The sequence below is a fragment of the Wasmannia auropunctata genome, unplaced genomic scaffold (assembly GCF_000956235.1).
Source record: "Wasmannia auropunctata unplaced genomic scaffold, wasmannia.A_1.0 LD335992.1, whole genome shotgun sequence".
In the NCBI taxonomy this organism is placed as follows: domain Eukaryota; kingdom Metazoa; phylum Arthropoda; class Insecta; order Hymenoptera; family Formicidae; genus Wasmannia; species Wasmannia auropunctata.
In genome coordinates, this window is record NW_012026898.1 from 165,260 (window position 1) to 187,834 (window position 22,575).

General features: G+C 40.0%; 1 protein-coding gene across 3 annotated transcripts in view; it reads right to left on the reverse strand.

Annotated features, from left to right (window-relative positions):
* The window catches only part of LOC105453927 (protein roadkill), a 102,774-nt gene that overhangs the window by 79,512 nt on the left and 687 nt on the right, over nt 1-22,575 (reverse strand). For 2 of the 3 annotated variants that reach the window (XM_011696208.1, XM_011696207.1), the window contains exon 2: nt 21,928-22,015. The gene's annotated coding sequence lies outside the window, so the exon portion shown is untranslated. Of the gene's footprint in view, nt 1-21,927; nt 22,016-22,149; nt 22,561-22,575 lie in introns of those variants that run through there. The other variant, XM_011696206.1, reaches the window with a different exon arrangement.

A 22,575-nucleotide genomic window follows, 5' to 3' on the forward strand; every position in this document is an offset into this window, starting at 1 on the left:
CGGGCGAATTCCGCGCCCTCGTTCCTTCTCGTCATTTCGAGACTCTGGCGAATCTCTCGTCCAAATGTTGTGTGTGTGTGTGTGTCCTTGCGAATCGGCGCGGCGTGATTTTTCGCGACGCGGCGTCGAAGCGGCGAAAGTGTTCGCCGAAGTGAAAGCAGGGGCCAAAGCGTCGTGCAGGCTCTAAGTAGAATACGGCGAAACAGGAACGCCACGGCGGCGGCGGCACGGGCGCGTCCAACCTCGGCCGACGCGACGATGGTGTACGCACGAGACTCGAGCAAGAGTTCGCTAGGGGAGAGAGACACATTCGCGCGATTCCTCCCGCGTGTATGTGTGTGGACTTGTGTCGACGTAACGCGCGTCCGCATAACGTCTCTAACGCCGGGAATTACTTTCTCGCGGTTGATTCGATGCCCGCGGTGTCGTAACTGCAGAAATATAGAAATAACAATCTTGCAGCGCGCGCGCGAATACGTCCAAGTGTAATTGACGCTCGGAAAACATGAGTAATCTCATCTCTCGGGTTCAATCAAAATCTAATTTTCTCTCTTTAGCCTGTTAATTCAATACGTTCATTTCCATCTTAACAATATGCTCTCTAATCTCAATTTTATTTCAGAGTCGCCTTTTATACGTAAATATGAATCTCTACAAGATGCTTGTTAACATCATTATTAAATTGATAAGTGATTCAACGTACGTTGAAGATGTACATATGTGCGTTTATTACAAAAGTTCTTTATATAATCATACTTATACAATCTACACTTTTTTTTAACTAAATCTAAGAATTTTAAAAGTAATTTCTTCCATGTTTCCTAAAGATGAACGATATATCATTCGACTCTACTTACATAAGTAGCCCTTTAATATAATATATAATTTGTACATCTCGGAAAATTTTTTCATTTTGGCTGAAAAACTGCCCTAACGTCCTCCTTTATATTTTTATAAATGTTATTAGGTACCAAGATTTAGCCTCGACTATATTCGGTCTTCCTTTACTTATTTGCTCTATATGAGAATATTAATTTTGGAACAATAACAATATCGATACTATTATGTACATCAAGAACGAAGCTAAAAAGTATAAGAAAAGGAAGAATAGTTTTGCTGAAATATTAAAAAATTTAGCTAAATATCTGAAAATAAATTGACTAGCAAAATAACTATGTGAAACGCTTAAGTTGGTTGTTAGAATGTCAACATTTTTTGTAGCGTTGCTCATCATGTGCTCAAGTGTCCATAATTATTTTGCTGGATTAATAAAAATTATTTTCAGATTTGTAGTTAATCTCTAACTAAACTCTTGAATATACTTTTGTAGTAAATTCGTTCTTTTCGCGAATTATAATTTCTTTCGATATCGACGGCCGTTCAACAGCTCGATACTTAATCGGTAATCCCCTGATGTAGCAACCCTTGTCTCGACCCACGCTCGATCGCGTTCACGCGAAAAGGATTCGGTCGTACATCGCGATCGGTTCCCCCCCCCCTTCTCTCTTTCGCTCGTTCGCTCGCTCGACTCTTCATGCATCTTCTCGAAGACGAGACGGCGATGTCCTACATTCGGGACGCGGAGAGGCTCCCACCGCGCGTGGCCTGCCCCTCTTTTCCACCGGTTTCTGGCCAACACGGTTATATTTAGTCGATATTTCATCCGTTTCGCGCCGAAGCCGGTCAAAGCTGATCATTGCGCCAATTCGAGACGCTAGCGAGCTAGGAATCTCGCAAACGCGCCCATCCCCGATGTATACGGCCGATTAATTCTACGCTCTCTCGACGCCAGAGAGGATTCGAATGTAACGCAAACAGAAGACAGTCAACGCGCGAGATGTTTCCGATTAATAGAAAGAGAGAGAGAGAGAGAGAAGAGAAAGAACTCGATCGTTCGCGGGGAAGATTAATGTTACATTTGTCATACGATACACACGATACAAATTTTTCAAGCTTGCTGATTAGCTGGAGGATAGAAAAGTTCTCGAGTATTCACTCATGGAAAGAACAATTTTGCTGAAAAAATTTTGCTGGATACAGATCTGAAAATAAATTTGATGGACCATAAAAAAATTATGTTGTAAAAACACAAAATGATGGCTAGAACATGAAATTTTTTTTCAACATAATTTCTTTTGATGGCCCAACAAAATTTATTTTCAGATCTATATCTCGTTCTTTCCGTGCAAAACTTTTCTATCGTACTGCCAATTAACATGCTTGAAAAATTTGTATGAAATTGGAAACTGTAAGACATTTGTAGAATTCTACCTGCAGTGAGACATTTCTTTGTTATAGCAGACCACACCACTTGTAGTAACGAATCTACAGTAGATTTTTATAATACAATTCACGTTTCGGGTACCTAGTATGCTTTTAACGATATGTACCCTTAGCGATACCGTTAGGCGTTGAACGTTACAGTACTTAGGACCGCTTTGTCTAACGTCGTTCGAGAACCGTGGCCCGCTTTCGCGGCCTGAATAAAGAAAAATTGAGACTTTATCTGACGCAAGAAGGATCGACTTGGGCTCACCGTGTCGGTTGGACTCGGGGGACGCGGCGAACATACAAACACACATACACGTGAATCCCGTATACGTGAGCTCGCGTTCGACACGGTTGGATTTATGCAACTATGTTAAGGATCAGGCATGGTGTGAAGGTGCCAGTTCGTCGCGCTTCCACATCGTGAGGAAGGAAACGTCGTCACCGTTATCGGCTCCGTAAAGTGGTACTTACGTCACTTAAATGCGTTATTAGTTTAAGTGTGTATTACCTAGTACATTAAGTGCATTAAATACGTATTACCAGGAGTACACATGGAAGATTCCGCGAAGCGCCACCGTAAATTAGTACCCATTCCGTTGTCCGCAATTAATTCCCATCACTCGCACATGCAGCGTTCTCACTTCATTAGCCGTCAGTTATAATTATTTGTTTGATTAAAATATAGCAAGGAAAAAATATATTAATATATGACCGACAAAGCCCCTAATATGCTGTAATTACGCTGTAGCCGTGCAGAATCCGGGGCGCGACTTCGTAATCTTGGTATAGCAAGAGCCGGTGGTGTCGCCGCGCGATGACCGTCCGCCTCCCATCATTTTCCCGGTCACGCAGAATCTGTGCCACGTATTAGATACATAAACCGACGCGCGAATCGATCGGTCCTCCGAAAATCGCGATACAAGAATCGAGCGGGTCCTCCTCGGGATATTATCAAAGGAAAGGGAGGAAAGACAAGGAAGGGAAGAGAGAGGGGAGGGGAGGGACAAAGTAGGTAGGCGCGAGGTAAGCAGGTTAAAGTAGGTAAATAGCCTGCCGGTGACCCGTCACCTGCGTTCTCGTTCTATAGAGAGCAATGTCTCACTTAGTGGGAGGAAAAACGACGGAAGATAGCGCCCCACCACGAACGAACGAACGAACGAACGAACGAACGAACGAACGGACGGACGGACGGACGTTCCGCCGCCGCCTCCGCCGCCGATCGCTCCGTTCCCGTTCCGGCAGGAACGAGATCCCCGATCAAGCGTCCGTTGTCCATCATTATCGCCGACGATTGATCTAGCGAGGAAGGGAATCACCGCGACGCGACACAATCTATTATGCGCATAGATTGACCCCGTCGCGTCGCCGTTCTTCTCTCGCGCCGCGGCGAGTGGCACATTTCGCTCCGGCCCGCGCCGATACTCGGCCGACCGTCGTGCACTCAAGAAGTGTAACGCGGCCGTCTGCGCTCCGGCGGGAGATCGGGGGAGGCAATCGCGGGTAATCGACGATTGCGTTAACTATGACGGTTCAACGATCACATTTAATTAATATGGAAAATTAATAACCTCGAAACGATTAAAGGTCTTGCCATGCAACAGTAGGTTGACCCACATTTTGTAAAAACCGAGAAAATGTACTCTGAAGTTAAAATGATGGGAAAATACATCCATTTCTGCACGGAAAGAACGATTTTGATGAAAGATCTTAAACTCTACTTCTTAAACTACTCGTAAATACAGATCTGAAATTTGAAATAATCTCGTTAGAATATCAAAATATTATAATTATGTTGGAAACTAAATCTTGACAAGCAATGCGACAAAAAAATTTAATATTTCAGCAACCAGATTGAGTTTCCAACAAAATTATTTTGATGATCCAATAAAATTATTTTCAGATCAATATCCAGCTAAATTTTAATATTTTTTCAGCAAAATCATTCTTTCCGTAGATCAATATCACATATTCGACTACATCGTAATACGTGGAAAAAATGATTTTGTTGAAAAATCCTAAAATATAGCTCACTTTTGTAACGAGCAAACTACTTTTACAAGACAGACTCTTACGGAACCTTTAATTGGACTCTGAGAATCGAAATCATCGGTATTTACGTTCCTCGGACTCCGTCACAGAGGTTCAATTCATGGACACATTTTTCTCCCATTGAGAAAAAAAAGAGCAGCCTCGCGTTACGTATCTATACGATAAGCGCGGAGGGAAGGTGCAGTCGGTCAAGGGCGGGACGTAATTAAGGCGTGCGGTGTTACACCCGTCCGTCCGTTTGTTCGTAAAAGTTGGTGTCGCAATTTTGCAGAAGAGACATAAAGTAGATTAGAATTGTTCAGATGGAGATCAGCGAGGAGCGACGCAGACGTATGTTGCGACGGCGGTACTTCTCAACCGGCTTCTGCCGGCGATAACAGCCTTTTATCCCGTCACGGACGGTGTTTTACATTCGCGACCGTCGTAAAATCGGCGTAAAACCGCACGCACGCACACGCACACACACGCAACGGCATGCAAGTATTCCACGAGGAGCACGGGCGGGCGAGAGATCTCACGTCGGTCGCAACTCGACGGGTCGTCAGAATCGTCATGCAGGGCGGACGTCTAGGTCGCTCGATACCCGCTCGCACTATGGAGATTGCGGGCGCGTTATAGGCAGGTAGGTTAACAGATTAACAGTTTCTATATCTCGAGGGCAGTTTAACAACGGAACCAGGCCAGCGGCACGGAGCGTCGATCCGACGCGCCGTGTCGTATATACTCGCGGCCGAAAAATTAGCCTCCTCTCGACGTGCCTGCCGATAAGAACCGTTCCTCGAAACGGTTACGCGTATAATCTGTTCCGACCGCGCGAAAAAAAAAAAAAACCGCGTGGCAATTAAGTTCGCACGAATGGACGAATTTTAGCGATAGCGTCAACTTGACCTGCGTCGACACACGAGTGATTTGCAAATCGAGCATCCAACAAAATTAAATGTAAACCTCGTCGACTTGAATCCTTGAGGATTGGTGTTTCCTTAATAAAAGTTGATTTTTCTGCGTTATACCTAAACGCTTTACCATACCACGAACCTCGTTCCCGTTACGCGAATATGTTTACAGATATGAATGCATAAATAATTACTACGTTGAATCGACGACGATAAACAAAAAAAATCGCGGCGTGACAGAAAGAAGAATTGACGATAACACGAGATGACACAATCGATGAGATCATAACTGTGTCTCTCCCGACCTTGGCTCTTGTTAAACAAAAATTCGCTGAGGAATAAAATCGTCTCATCAATTATAAATGCAATCTGTTATTTTTAAATAGAAAACGGGATGATAAGGTTGACGGCATACGCCCGAAATTTATGGCGTTTCATCATGGAACGAACAAACTCGGAAGCGACAGTATATGTCACCGGACTTGAATGCGAAGCGTCGCATTATTCAAATCGGCGGAGTGAAGTTAGCGGAGACGTTCTCTCTCACGCGCGCGGCGCCCACGATTGACGGAGCGAATCTGCCCGCGAGGCGAGCGAGATTGACATCTCGGTGTCGCGCGAACTGGAATTCCTGGACTGGCGGAATAAAACGCGCGTGGCTTAGGTCAGGGACGGAGCCGCGCGCGTGGCGGTGGATCGATCGAAACGATCGGCCGGTGTCTACCGACCGCGCGCGCGCGCGCGCGCGGGCGAGACCTTCCACTCGTGTGGCACGTGTCTCTGTTAATTGGCGCTGTTGTTTACAAGCGGAGCAATCCTTAACGACGATCCGCACTGCAGATTCACATCCAGAAAATGGATCCATGCATATTTCCATTATCCCGTGAATAATTCCGAATGAAAATTCGCGGAAAACCCGAATGCCGGGTGGTGGGCGACCTATGCGAGTGCGAGCGGGTTATTTCAGGATAACGTGATTTTCGCATGGCGAGCCACCAGGTTCATTCGGTCGCGTCGCGCGCGCGAAGGAGATCACGCTGGCTCCGCAATCGTGCCGCCTTCGTTCCAGGAAGGAATGCTATCGCGCGGCACGTGTATACGCGGTACGCGCGCGTTTCTGCGATGTATGTCATAATCTCCGTTTGCGCGGAGAACATTCCTTTGGGTAATTTGTACCGCGTCAGACGCTGAACTTATTAAAACGCGCATAACAATCTCCACACGTGTATCTTTCTATCGACTCAACAGTAATTGGCAATCATATTTTCAAACATATCTTTGCAAAACCTAACCAAGAGAGACGGTAAATAACAAGATGTAAAATCATTCAAGAGATTAGGACACACTAAACATGGATATTAGTTCCGGATAATTTTTTATCGAATGGTGCACATCACAAGATTCTTTAGCACATGTGTTAGCTTTATGAATCGTCAATTGTTTTTTGTTTATTAATAGCAATTACTAACAACGCTGCACATGTCTATTAATATCATTAAGTAATAAAACGAGACATCAATTTCTTTAACAATGTTTAACGTTACCTTATGGCCTTTACAAACAAGTAAATAGCATTAGATTTCATGCACGGAAAGAACAATTTTGCTGGAAGGTCTAAAAATTTTACTAGATACAGATCTGAAAATAATTTTTGTTGAATCATCAAAATAATTTTGTTGGAAACTCAAAAATGATAAGCATTTTTAACTTTCCAACAAAATTATTTTGATTGTATAACAAAAATTATTTTCAGATCTGAATCCAGCAAAATCGTTCTTTCCGTGTGGGGAAAATCAATCTCTTGCTCGGTTAAAATAAAATTTAATAATTAGACCTGCAAAACAGATTAGTATGATCCGCAACTAGACCGAGGGGTCTAATTATAGATAATTTTCATTATTTCATTCAATTAAAATTGAAAAATAATTAAAAAAATAAAATAGTGCAAAACTAGAAATAATCAGCTATAAAGTATTCTTTATGATTAATTACTATACAGCTATTAAGTATATTATTGATCGTTTGATATATTTCTGAGTAAAAATATAAATTTTTATCCTCAGGATGAAATTAGTCACAAACTAGTGCCTTTACCTTAACTTACTTAAAATAAGAAATGTATCAGCTATACAATAATATCAGCAAAAAGTGATGTACTCGTATATTGAGAATACAACAATGTTTGCATTCTTTTGTAGCACATATTTAGATTTCATAAAATTCATTGACTTTAACAGCATAAAATGAAATTAAAGAAATGTTTTTGTTAAAAGATTTTATACACTCTTCATGCATACTTTTAGTTTCGTCGTTAAAAATGTGTAATATATAATATCTTCTATTTGAACGTATTTTTGAAAAGAAAAATACTTGAAATGGGCCAATTATAACTTATATGTTAGAATAAAAATTATGAAACGTTTATACATGGTAAAATGGTAAAAGTAAATGTTCGTTGGAATGGAAAAATTGTGTCCTGGAGCAGTAGCAGAGATTAATAAAGGAGTTACAATTGCTTAGTTTTTACTAACTAATATCACTATAACAAGCTAGTAAGTACACGTTTTCTTTTTTCTAAATCGTTTTTAAGATCTTTGGCAAACAATTTAAAAAAGTTCTAAAAACCAGTTATTATTTTCCACTGTATAGCCTGCAGTGGAACCTTAAATTCGCGTAATATTTAAATAAGAAATTTGCTGATATTTCTAACAGGGAAAGACGAGAATATAATTGATGGACTCGTTTCTAAAAATCGGCTCGGCGCGGCGCAGCCAAACGCGTGCGAGCGCGAGTCGCCTGATAAATAGCGGGGGCGTTATCTCTCGCCAACGCCAACGGGTTTACGGGCAACGAAAGGCGAAACTGAAAGGAGATGATAAAGTGTATCCAGGCAATCCCCGTATCCAGGTAACGTGGAGCGATCGATAGGACGACGTGTGGGTGCGTTTGTGTGTAACGAGGAAGCGCATTCCCGCGGACGGACGGAACGGCGCGCGGCGTGGCGGAGTGCAAGTGGAGTAGGTTACGTAGATAAGTCGTTATACATACATACATATACGCTCGCGTATATACGTAATTCGCCCGGCGAGTGGTCATGTGGGGCCCGACCGGCTCTCCCCTCCTTCTCCTCCTCCTCCTCCTCCTCCTCTGGCCGATGCATCCTTCCTGCGGATTAGCGGACACGCGCCATGGACGCGGAATATCTGAGCCATCGCGAGGCGCTGAGATAGCAATCTGAATCGATACGTAATCTAGGTGGACGAGTAATAAACAGCCTTCTAACGATGGTCCACTTTGATCGGTGGTGGTCCCTGCGTGTGTATTAACGACGAAAGGCGGCTAGAAATCATTTTCAAGCCTCATCAAGAATCTATCAGATTAGAATTTTCTTAATGAATCGCTATTTATTAGACGTCCTGGGACCCTGTACCCTCGAGCGCAAGACAGACACATTATATACGTATTCGGTGCTTTAACAATGTGTTTTCAAGCAAGAAAAGTAGTAATTAGATACCATCATGTATGAAAACAAAATGGATGAATTAACGTTTGTCGAGTGTATATTTGTGTGTGAATGTGTGCTCATTAAACGAAATTGAGTTTAAAAAATCGGTAAACAGAGAAAGAAACAGAAAGGGGGAGAGAGATATATTACTATTAATTAAACACTCTAGGATGTTATCCTCTCGAAACATTACATACGAGCATACATCGTGAAATATTAGATTAAACCTAATATACTGGAATAATGAAAAAAAGAAAAAAAATACAAAATAAAATGAGAAAGAGAGAGAGAGAGAGAAAATGTACACAACTGTTTTTGTTTTACATCACTATCGACATAATTACTTTTAATTTATATTATCTTCTATATATCACATTTATTGCCATTTGAAGATAAATCCGGTCCTTGGTGCATTCGAGCGAGACAAAGCGATATGTTAGATGTTCCTATAGCAGCTATTAAAGCACTGATTGCATAGCGGCAATGGTTTTGATCTCCAGAAAAATAGATCGCGCGATAAGGCGTGCGAATCGTCAATTACATCTCGCTGCGAAAACCGCCAACGAGATCTAGTTCTTTACAAATAACTTTGCTCCCATTTAAACGCATTACATTACGAAACAGAAACTGACACGGTAAAAATATTTCTTAAATTTCATTAGAAAGCGTAGCGGATTGATTCGCGGATTTTAAGCTTGTGTTTGCTTTTTTAAATTCCGCGCAGTTGCAGAGAGCATCAAACAGTTAGCCTTATCTATCAAGCCTGCCAGTTACATAATTTTTGTGTAACTTATCGAATTTTATTTCGCACGAAAAAGTTTTGTCAGCAAAATCCCTTAATCAGTCGCTTTTAAAACTCGTGCATTTAACCTGTGCTCTTAATCGATATTACGTATGCGCGGACACGCGCGCGCGTGAGCGTGTATGCGTGTGTGTGATTATAATAATTCATTCGTCTTGAACAAAATACGCGAAGAGAAGTGTCGAGAATAAACCAAAGTTGTATAATATAACTAATATAAAATATATAAAGCTCCTCGCTTAGCAATCAATCCGGTAAAGTGAAAGCAAATTGTTTATTACTACAAAAGAACACGTATACGATTATTGAAAGTCTCCCCCCCCCCCCTCCTAATTTGTCGTCAGCGACGTGATAAGAACATAATGGGGTCGTAACGATCACGCGCGACTAATTAATGCCGCGCGCGCGAGAGCTCTCGGTGAAGCCGAAGCCCCTAATTAAGGGTAAACGACGGGACAAAGAGCGTGGTCCGCGCTGCGCCGGAGTCGGAGCGTGCATTGTCGAAATCTGCCGAGGGAAGGGAATCCTAGACGGATCCCCTACCCGGGGCGGGGAGGGGAGGGAGGGGAAGAGGCCAGCTGCGCGCAAGTCGACCGAAACGAGGCTTCGGATATCAAACTGGCCCCAGCGCCTGTTGATATTAGCATTTATTTATATCTCCTGACCTCAAATATGTGTAACGTGCCGGCCCCTCTCCGACGACGGAACGGCGCGGCGCGGCGGCGGCGGCACGACGACGGCGGTACGGGCACGCCTCCGTTTTCGAGGTTACGCTGCTCCGCTGCGCGCGAGAGAGTCCGCGTCCTCTCCCCGCGCCCTTCTCATCGTCTCTCTTCAACGCCGGCATCGCGCGCGTCGTCGAGCGGCTCCGTCAAATCCCCGTCGATGGTGTAACACACAGCGTCTTCTTTGTGACATCACTCGCGCGCTGGGCGAGCGAGGGCGTCCGACACGACAGGCGTTTTACTGTCACCCATGACGATTAAGACGGACATACCGACGAGCGCGGATGAGCGATGCGCGCCGAGACCTATAAATTTTAGAGAGCATCGCGAATCTTGATCCAGGACACTTATTCTGTAATTCTTGATGACAGTGCTAGTGTCATTAGATTGCCGTTGCGCAGTGTTTTTACCGTATATAAGGACCCAATTATAGCTCAAGTCTTAATTATAGATCAAATTCGCAAAATTAAATGTTTCACAAATACACATGTACGAATAAAATTACGTAAGAACTCTGTTGCATTTTTTAACTTTTTTTGTAATTATTACAATATGAAATCACTTTTTCACTCATTGCTATTTAAGGAGAAAAAATGGTTAGGTCAAGATACACAATGTTCTTTTTTAATAATTCCTCGAAATTATAATACTCTTACACTTAATAGACTGTATTTAGTACTCTATTATGTTATAAATAAACTAAAACAATGTAAATTTTAACATTATTCAAGCTAGTAACACGAATTAATTTGGCAATCTATGTAATTCAAACTTGTATGTAAATAAGTTAATTATGTCCCATAATTCGTAATGGTTTATTGGACTAATTTTTCTTTAAAATTATAATATGTACTGCTTACACATTAAACTTTTTTAAATGATCATTAAATTGATCATTAACTTTACACGAGTTAATTGAAAAGCACTTTAACCTTAAATAATCCGTAATTGAGACCGTCACCTTAATCCTTACGACAATATAACAATACCGCCACTATCATTAAGAACTACAGAACAGAAGCCGTGGTGATCTTGGTTGAGATCACTTTTTCGTTATCGCAGCAATTAAATACGCGTTTGCTCGTTTACACTCTCGAGGTTACAGACTTATTACTTCTTATCTTGGCCATATTATTATCATCTTATTATTTTTATTTATGTCCGAATATCTCGAGTAGGAAGATACTTTTCCGAAATTCAGGCAATGCGTTTGCGTGTATCTTTTTAATTATCTATTGATGGCAGCGAGCGTATCGTTTCTTCATGTTTCTTAGAATCGTTAATAATAACACATGTCTTCTCGGTTACAAAGCGATATTATGCGATGAATTTAAATTATCTCGCTTGAGACTTATTATAAAAAGGGATCTGGGTTAAAGAACAGAGTTGAAGAAGAACAGCAGCCGATTGTTTATCGTGTTACATAAGGTGCTCTAACAGAGAGACACAACATCAAAGCATTTTTTGTTCTCGACGTTCTTCACGTTAGAGAAACGTGCTCGAAACGAAACTTTGGCCTCCGAAATCGGCTTCGAGAGGGAGCCTATCGGCGATAAATCCACGCCGACAGAAAAATATTGTTTCGCCATCGTAGCGGACGAGTGGTGTATGAAAAAAAAAGTAGACGACACGCGTGTGTTTGAGCGTACGATCGATTCACGATGACCTCGCTATCGCGAAAGTGGGGACGACGATGCAATTTTTGATCCAAATATTTATAGCGCCCGACCGAAAGGCACCGTGATGCTACACGTACGCGCGCGGATATGTGAACGCGAAATCTCATATACGTAAGTTTCCAAGTCATCCGTGATATACCCGTGAAATAGCATATTAGCATTTTAGCGAATAAAATTAACTGGACGCGTGACACGCACGCACTTAATGCGAGGGCCGTAAAAAATTAAGCGATGTTACGGCGATTTTTCTTAAAGACGATTAATTTTAATCAGTTAATCAAAGTTGCGCGCGTGAGGACGTGAGACCTTGGACCTGCAAGAGTGTGCGAAAGCGCGTTTAATAAATGGCAAATTTCTACGCGTGACAGCCATTCCTCGGTATATAATTTTTCATATCCACGTAAAAAGATATGAAATCAAAACAATTTGTTAAGTTTGATTTATCGCAACCGTTTATTAATCGAATTTCGGCACGGCGAGCCCGCCCCGTGTTTACCTTTAACGCGATTAATTGCACCGCACTTTCGAAGTCAAGGCTGCGCCTTGTTGAACAATTAAGTTATCAAGTGGAAAAAGATAAAGCGACGATATTATTTTATTGCAGTGCCGCGTGCGGTGCGGCGCAAGAAAATTCGCTCCGTGGTGTGAGCGTGGTTCTTCGTGTACGCGTAACGACACAGCGTAACGACGCGACCAGGAGATCGTAAAATATAATCAACGCGAAAAGGGTTAAACGGCCAAGACGGATGAAAGAGGTGGAGGACTCGGCACGTCGCGCGCGCGCCTCGCATAATGGCCTGACTAATGCGCGCACAGCTAAATGTGCGTGGGGGATCCTTCGTAATGTGGACATCCTTGGCATAAGCATAGAAAGCTAGAAAGCCTCGGCACCGTCTATGATAACCCAAATACGAGTAGCCGCGGCTCGATTATCTGGCTTTGTCTAAGGTGAAATCCTCCTTTTTGTACGTTCTTCAATCGCACGAAATAAAAATCGCGTCACATGTGAAACGCACGCGGAAAATTTCAACGCGACGTTCACGTCCTTCTCAGAAGCTGCCACTCTATTATGTACATGCCAACAGAAAAGTGTTTGGTATTTGTGACTGTAATTGTATAATCAAATAATTATGATTTTATATATGTATATATATATTATACATAATCATAATTATTAAGAGATTCAACTCCGTTTTTATAATTATTATTGTTGTAACATTAGTACACAGTTGGAAAATTTGTGTTAAATTTAGCACATGTCCCAAAAATATCCACCCAAATTTTCATGTTAATTTAACACAAGATAAATATGTTTGAAAATAACACAAACATTATGTAAAAATTAACATAAAAGGTAACATTTTCACATAATTTGAAAACAAATTGTAAAATCGTATTTTTTTAGTAAAATTAACATTTATAATAGATTAAATTAACACACATATAAATACAATTTTTATTCATTTAAAATGTACGTTTTAAAATTATATATACATTATCTTTATGTTATTTATTCTTATAAATTGTCTTAAGAAATGTTAAATATCAATTTAACACAAAATATTCATTATGTTAGATTAACACTCAGGTATGTAAAATTTTAACAAACATTTATGTAAACCGTCTCTTTAACACAAGTATAAAATATGTTGTACTGTAATAATAATTGTATTTATACGTTTTATCAAAAAAAATATATATATAACTGGCACCAAAAATATAAATTATTGCAACTATTTCTTTCTCTCAATACATTTAATCTCTTCAAGAAAACAATATTCTCTTTTTAGCATTATGAATACTTCAAACAAACCTTTCTCGAATCAAAGTCAACGATCGATTGTAAACGTTTGATTTAATTGAGTGATTTTCTCGGCCAATTAAAAATATCGGATTTATCTTGTGTGCAGTCCGCCGGAGAAAAGAATAAACGGGAATCGCGGTTTTTATAGAAATATTTTCCGCTCGTAAATAATTCTGCGCGCGAATTTAATCAAGCGTTTACGAGAGACGGAGAGATTTTGGCAGCTATACGACTGGCGATTTTTTGGTGACTGAATAAAACGGTAAATCACACGGATCGGCCCGAGACGCAACGTTAGAAAGTCGGTTGGACCTTTTTCAGACCGCGGAGCGACGCGACGACCGCGACGCGGAGAGATGCGGACGACGAGAGAGTTCGCGCTCACTTTCCCTCGCGACGCGTGGCAAACGCGAGTATCGAGTACCCCGGCGATCGCTAAAGGGTACCATCGCCGCCGCGACCGGCGAATTCGCTTTCGCAGATCCCGGTCGCGGGACAGATGCTGGCGATTTGCGCGCGAGAAGCCGGCACACGGCGGCGACGCGCGACGCGGAGACCTTTCTCACAATCAGTGATGAACGATAAATAAGTCGAGTGAATAACTTTCCCCTTTTGAATTTAGCGCCCCGTAGAATGAAGAATAGAACATTCGAGATAATCGAAGATCTGAACCCGAGAATTATTCGACCATCGAAGGTACACACATTTTAATTTAACGAATATCAGATTGCTGCAGCATTTAAAAATACACTCCCTCGATTCGTAAATATCATAAGGCGTGTAATATGTTAGGCAGTTTAAAATGAAAATGAAAATAGACAATTTTAGAACGTAGGTAAAGTCCGCCCGATATAGAAATATTCTGCTCGATTGGCAGATCGGACAAGGCAAAATCGTATCGGTCTAACGCTAACCCGAGCGAATTTAATCATTCCGGACGAGCGGGATCTATCCGCGGACCGCACTAAAGCGATAATCGATTGAGCAGAGGTCGAGGGAAAATTGGTACGTGGGGATACTGACTGGCAGGACGAAGGTAACGCATGACGAAATCAAGGACATCAGCCCTGCCATTACGTCGAAACTATCAGGCCGGGGGCGGCTATTGCTTTGAATTATGCGAGAAAGAAGATTTATGCCCGACGAAATTGGACCTGCTCGTCGAAACGTACGTCACGACGGGATAACGTCGGGAGCGCTCGATGAAAGCTATCTAGGTGACTTCTCGCGCTAATTAATTAACGTAACATCGGTAGACATTAAATAACTTTGGATAATAACAATTATCGTACTGTTATAGGCACAAAATTGATTCGATTAGGTGGCGTGACAAACTGTGGCAAATTAAAGTTAACGGAATTATTATTCTGCTGTCATCAAATAAAAAAAAAATCTATCTTTCTCCCCAAGAAGTATATATCATAAACTATTTATTAAAATTACTCAAATTAATAAACTTTTACGTTTTTTTTCTTCAAAAATAGAATCACCTTGCTTTGATGTCTCTTTGTCACGAATATATAGAGCTGTCACAGCGGGAAAGTGTCTCAATGCCGATTATAATTCCAACTCCACTTACAATTAGCAGCTCACGATAAAATCAAAGTACTCGTGTGCACGTGCTGCGATAAAAGTTATATCATGTCTGCGAACATTTGCGTATTACGACAGGCACGTCCTTCGGAATTTCCACGCGAACTTTCCGCGAGTGAAACAAACGTATCATATGATTTCTCCACGAAAATTTCGTACGAGGTACTTTTCTATGTGTTTTTCTCCATTTAAAAATTCTTTGTCAAAGTAATGAAAATCGAAACTTTTATTTTCAATATTCAAATGGCAGTACTCTATTCTAAATCCAGCTTCTCATTCCTTCTTTTATTTTTCTTACTGTCGAATTTTAATTTGGACATACAGAAAATTTAGAAAATTTCCTATCACTCTCCTTCTCTTTAAATTTCTAATAACGCGTTATAATACCCATTTCCAGGTTAATTTTAATCTCACAATCAGTTTAACTTATTCTTCATCTTTTTCTAATTCTTACAACTAAAAAAAGTAAACAAATAGAATAAGTTGAACCGAGATTAAAGTTAATCTACATTGATGGAAAATAGGCACAAATCATCGATTGTAAGCATTATTAGTCTTGCCGAGAGAAATTTTTTCCCACAAGTTTCTACCAATTTATTTGAAAAGTCAAACGATATTCTCCAATGTCACCCCATCTCTTCCAACAACCAGGACACCCGGTATACGCGCGTATCGTACGTCGCACAAAATAGGAAACACGAGCGGTTTGCTGGTGCGCTGTCGAAGGCGGGGTTGGTCGTACACAAAGTAGATATACGCACATACATACACTCATACATACATACACATTCGAAATAACCCATTTTGGGGTGGTTCGCTAGAGCCAGTTTCCTCTTCCTGCTCCATTCTCTTTCTCTCTTTCTCCTTCCCTCCCCCCCTCTCTCTCTCATCCCCGAGCTTCCCACGCTTCTTCTTTCTCCCTTCCCCCCCTCTCTCTCTCTCTCTCTCTCTTTTATGTATACACCGACATTTTCAGAGTTCTGTATCTCTGTGTGCTGTCGTTGAGTATTGAGCGAGGTGAATGCTCTTGCGCAATGCTCGTGTACGTACAGCAACCCCGACTCGACCTCGGTACGAGCTTCTTCCTTCGTCTGAGACGACTATCACCCTCTCTACCTCTTCCCTCCGTTTCCCACGCGAAAAGAGTCTGTTTCATCGCGATTGATTAATCGAACCGTCGACGATATTTGTCGCATCGCATGTCAAGTCGGAATCGAATATCGCATACGTGCGTTGTTACCGATCGTGCATGCCCGAGGCATCAAGATCATCGAAATCATATTGTGGTTATACTGCACATTTATTGCTATATAACAAAGTCAAGTGTCGCATACGGTTATTCTTCCGTCCGAATAGATTATCAGATTATAGAAAATAAAAATTATCTAAAAACTTGTTTCAATAAGTGATTTCTATTTAATAATTCTTATTACTCTCGATGAACAGACATCTCATTACGTAAACGATGATAAAGCGCGAAGCTTAATTGACATCGACTCGGACGAGTATGTATAGTCTTCCGGTTTTAGTTTAAACACCTTCCTGCATAATAACTGAAAGTACACAGTTTTCATCTCGATTATCTATTTGCTGTTCCTGGACCAACGACCTAATCGTCGACCAATTATCTTATCTTTTATCTATCAATCAACCATCTTTTGTATGTCTTTTTTAATCTATTAACAATTAAGAATTCAGATTCTCCTAGACAGAATCGATGGAGTATTTATCACGAGAAAAATTAATCAGAGTTGAAACTGTTCAAGTTTTGAGGGAGAGAAAGAGAGATCCAAATAAAGCGCGCATGTCGGCGTCGACCTAGCTCCTCACTCGTTAATAGAGCCACCAATGACGCCACACATGGCGGATATTAGATACGAGCAAAACTAGTTACACGAACGTTACTTCGCACGTGCACCGGCGAGAGACAGAGAGAGAGAGAGAGAGAGAGAGAAGAGAAAAAGAGACAACGAGCCTTGACGAGGGAATTGCTAACCGGTGATCGGCGCGGCGATCACGTTGGAAAAATGATTTCTCGGTCACGCAACGTGACACTACACGTAACAAAGCCGTGATATATGTGTACAGCTAGGCAAAAGTTTCACGTGTGTGCGTACGTGTGTATGCGTGGGGTGTCTCTCGTCGCTAACCCCGTTTTTCCGAACAGCAGATTCCTTCCGGTGAATTCGAGAAGCCGATTGAACGCGACAAACGCGACGGAAAATTGCCTCATTGTCAAATACGTCACATTTTGCAATAGACGGCAAACACGCCGTGAGAATTAAAACGCTAATTAAATTCCTATTAAAAGTAAAGCTTCGAGAGCGGATAAAGTTCCAATTAAATTTCTATTAAAAAGGAAAGATCCGCGCGCGTCATCGAAATTTAAATTTGAACAACGCCCGTAATTAGATCTGTGAAATTCTCAAGTGGAAGGAAAGTTGAATTTATACACAAGGAACGTATCGTTTGCACACAAGTGCCATATCGCAGAGGCGTTGTGCGTAAAATAAAATCAGTTCTCTCTCTTTCTTTCATCTAATTAAGGCACCCATTGTTCGAAGCGACGGTTAGTGAAAGACGAGCCCAACCCTTTTCTCCGTCTCTCGACAGTCTCCTCTTCGACCTACGTATGGCCTCGATAATAATAATTATGAAACTTGGCCGCGATAGTGAAAGTATCGCTTCGTACAGGACGTTTCATAATCAAGCGCAAACGAGCGAACGAGTGAGCGACGTCGAATTCAAGTCGTTCTCGAGGCGAAAGCAAATCTCTCTCTCTTTCTTTCTCTCCTCCCCCCCCCCTTCCGCCGGCGTTCGCTCGTTCGTTCTTTCATTTATTCGTTCGTTCGTTCGTTCGTTCGTGCCATCAAATCTCGAAGCTATCGAGCGACGCGGTTTTCTTGGGGAATCGTAGTTCGGAGAGAAATTAGTTTGTCTTGGCAAAAGTGAAATCGGCGAAACAGTTACGGCGACGTTAACGGAGTTAGAGAAAGATGCCGCGATCGATATATATGAAAGTAAACTTTTGCAGGTTTCCCGACTTTCGCGTGTTGCCCGAAATTGTTGCTAACGTTCACAAGTTACTTAGTGCTATCGGTCTTAATTAAGAAGAAAAGAAAAACATTCGAGTAAACTTTCCTCGGGAATAACAATTTAATAATCTAATCAGAATTTCTGATGATAAGAATCCGCTAGTTTGTAAATATCGCGCATAAGAAGAACGCGAAACGGAGAGAGAGAAAAAAATGGTTGCAATTAATAATCATAAATTAATCATGTATAATCGTTTTCAATGCGCTAACTGTATATTTGTTTAGTGTAACTATAAATATAATTATTATTACTAACATAGCACATAGTTGGTAAAATTTGTATGAAATTAAACACATGTCCCAAGTGATCCACCCAAATTTTTGTGTTAATTTAATATAAGATGAATACGTTTAAAAGTATAAACACAAAAATTATGTAAAACATCTTCCTTTTTATATTCTGAAAAAAGGCATGTTAAGCCGATAACTCGCAATATTATGGCCACCTTTTCCGTAATGCTGATTTTTTTATTTTTTACTATATTTGCTATTACATTAACAACTTCTACACACAATTGTTAAAATATGCAATGACAGCCGCCGAACAAAATAAATGCAACGAGAAAACCAATCAGAATCACGAAAAAGCGACAACAATAAACTTCGATAGAGTATCGACTTAATGCGCCTTTTTTTAGAAATGGATGGAAATTGAGGAAATATATTTCTTCAGTATAAAAATTAACATATACATTCAACTTTTATTTATGTAACTTAGATTTTACGCTTTAAAATTACATTATTTTTGTGTTATTTATTTACTCACTCATAAATTGTGCTATTTTAACTCTAAGAAATGTTAAATATCAATTTCACACATAATTACATTATGTTCAATTAACACTCGGATAAGTTAAAAATTCAACATAAAAATTTGACAAACATTTGAATAGATCGTTTTTTAACACAAGTAGAAATTGTTTTCAACTGTGCGGTAATAACTAAAAAAAAATCGAGCTCCCAATTACTTTTTAGCATGGCAATTACAGTCACAAGTACCAAACACTTTTCTCTCGGTGCGACTTTAGACCAGAATCTTCGGACGTACATCGCGATCTTTAGTAATCGTTTGCGAAATCCCTCCCTCGTCCTGGTAAATATTAATAGGCTTTCCTTCGACGATATCTGGAGAAGAGGTTTCAAATGAATGATTCAGTGAGCATTTCTCTATACCGCCCACGAGCCGAGTGCTCTATGCGGAGAAGGCGATAGATTACTTCCGCGCCATAAAGAGATTTTAATAAAACTTGAGAGAGAAATCTCTTGGACTTGGAAGAAGTGAATGATTATAAATTCGGCGTATTCTCCGGAGCCACCGATTTACGTACGTTAGACAAACCAGGACGATTTAACAACTTTCACGAATGTACTTCCACGCCCGTTTAAAGAATCAACGAAGCCGCGCGCTCTCGGCCAAAGCTATTATCCCGAGAGCGACGTGCGGAGTGAAAATCGATTGTTCTCCTTCCTGGAAGCTCGACGCTTTTGTCAGGAGCGTCACCATTCGAAATTTAAATATATACGATATTGTTTTGTGTGTCGATACGTATTTTAAACTAAATACGATACGCTGTTTTCAACGCTGAGAGAAATAGATAAATGATAGACAAATTGAATCGAGTAGGAAATCGACAACAAGTGTTTGAGTTTCGCGATAAATAGAAAATTATGCTTAACAATGTTCATTATTCATTTAAACTGTATTAATATTTAACAATATTAAAAATCAACATTAATATTTAATTAGCAAACTTGTTGCTTCTCACAATCGAGAGATTTTAATAGAGGCATTTCATTATTTACAACATTTGGCTTGTTCTTTTCGACTGAACTGATATTGCAATTCGTGCATTTTTTTTTTTTATCAAACACTGATACAATTGTGCCAGGGAAAAAAAAGGAATGAACAATCGATGGAAATTCATGCCCATTTCTACCAATGTAGAGCAACTTTAATCTCGGTTTAATTTATTCTTTATCTCTTTCTAATTCTAAAGCCTAGAAGAAGATAAAAAATTAAATTGAAAATTAATCTTTGATAGAAATGGACACATCAGTGTAGCTAAAAAGAATAGGCCTTATTATTAGGCCCGTATCAGACTGTATTGGAAACAGACTATACATCTATTGGAGATTACAATTCAACCAATTAGAAAATTAATTAATTAAACGGATTAAAATTAAAATTATCTAATTAGTCAAACTGTAATCTTCAATTAGCAATTCTCGATCTGCAATGTGTAGTCTGATAAGTTTAATTGGCAGGACACAAGGTGTACAATATACGCCATCTGTCAGCGCGTGTTAGGTATTAATTTACTCAGCAACGTGCATTCTCAAAAGTATGATACTTATTCCACAATTAATACTACGAAATATTACAAAGATACCGCTCTATAAAAATACATAGAGAAAATTCGAAAATCTAAATTAATGATTTAATGAAAATTTCTCTACATCTCGGAATCGGGAGTAAATAATGGAGAAGTAAATTATTTCACAACGTAAACAAAAACTTGTAATTATCGATCGATTCCATCTGAATAATAAATGAATTATAAATTCTACATCCAAGCCGCAATTTGTATCTTAGAAATTCTAAATTAATGATTCAATGAGAATTTATCTACTTCCGCGAATTGAGAGTTTAATGGAAAAGAAACAAATTATTTCACAATGTAAACAAAAACTTGTAATTATCAATTGATTCGATCTGAATTATAAATGAATTATAAATTTTACATCCAAATCGTAATTTATATTGTTAGAAAATTCGCTAACGAGAGCGAAAGTTGTGCATTTCTGTAAAAAAATTCACAAAATTGCTCTTTCAAATTAATTAGGAAGAAATATTTTTAATAAAATATTTTCACGTAATTACGCGTAGAAAAGTCGAAACTTGTACTTATTAATCTTTACAAAAGTACAATGCTCACTAATTTTGTTATACATATATATGATATATTCAATGTGCCTCCATTAGCTAAATTTTAGCATTGACAACAGTAATAGCGTGAAAATAATGGTACATTACACTGTTCAATATAAATAAATCTTGCACGCTTAAAAATAGAACACGTCTATAATACTGTTCCGTGTCCTTTTAAACACGATTACATAAAATTCACAAAACAAATACCATTTCAAAATGCCAATCAAAGTAGCAAAATACGTACAGAAAGAACTTTGAGGCTGCTGCATATCAGATATACATCAGATATTTAAAAAAGCCATACAAAAAAATTATTGATGTATTGCATTCTATACATATATCTATGCATATTATTCTTTCAAATACAGTGTGTATAATACTTATGCCATTGTACAAAATCTGACAAATGCAAATAAAAGTAATATGTATGTAATGACTTTGGAATGATAAACCTGTAGACATGAAACAGCATTCAGAGTTACAATGCTCCATATTGGCAATATTGAAACTAATTTATGGTTTCGCAGTACTTCTCTCCTTTCGTCGAAGGTGAAAAATAGAATAACTTGAAACACTTACCCAGGAGATGCAATAAAATGAGATTAACAATTAACTCGATGCAACAATTGATTGATTCAGCAACACAGACTTCTTCGTCGAATATCACCTGTAACGAATGAATCCTTATGTCAGCAGATTATACATGTATGTATACCTAAAGTCAAAGTTTACATTTGATCTGGAGGTACAAAAAGGACACAAAGGAATAACACTCCGCACCGGTAATCTGACTATAATTACCCTCAATTAATCAATTGCGACTGTTTTCTTGTCTCACAGTGAGGGAAGAAATTGAAAAGAAATATGAGAAAGAGAGTATATTCCACCCTTCCTTTCTCTCTCTCTCTCTCTCTCTCGTTCACAAATTTAAAGATTCCGCGTGCTAAGAATCTGCTGAGAACGTCGACGAGAGATGACGATTCGACAGCGACGATAAAAACTTTAGAAATATCTCCACGTCCCGACGTGGGCCCGGCACGAGCGTGGGTTTCGCGAATATCTCGCAAGTGACATTGCGGTTTTCGGATAGGAAAAACGCGTGTGTGCACGCCGCTACTTCTCCATGACTCGGCGCGGCGTTTCGCTCTCTTTCTCTTTTTTTTTCCTCTCTTCCTCTCTACACACACAACTCAATCTGAAAGTCAAGGTTGCGCGCGCGCGCGCGCG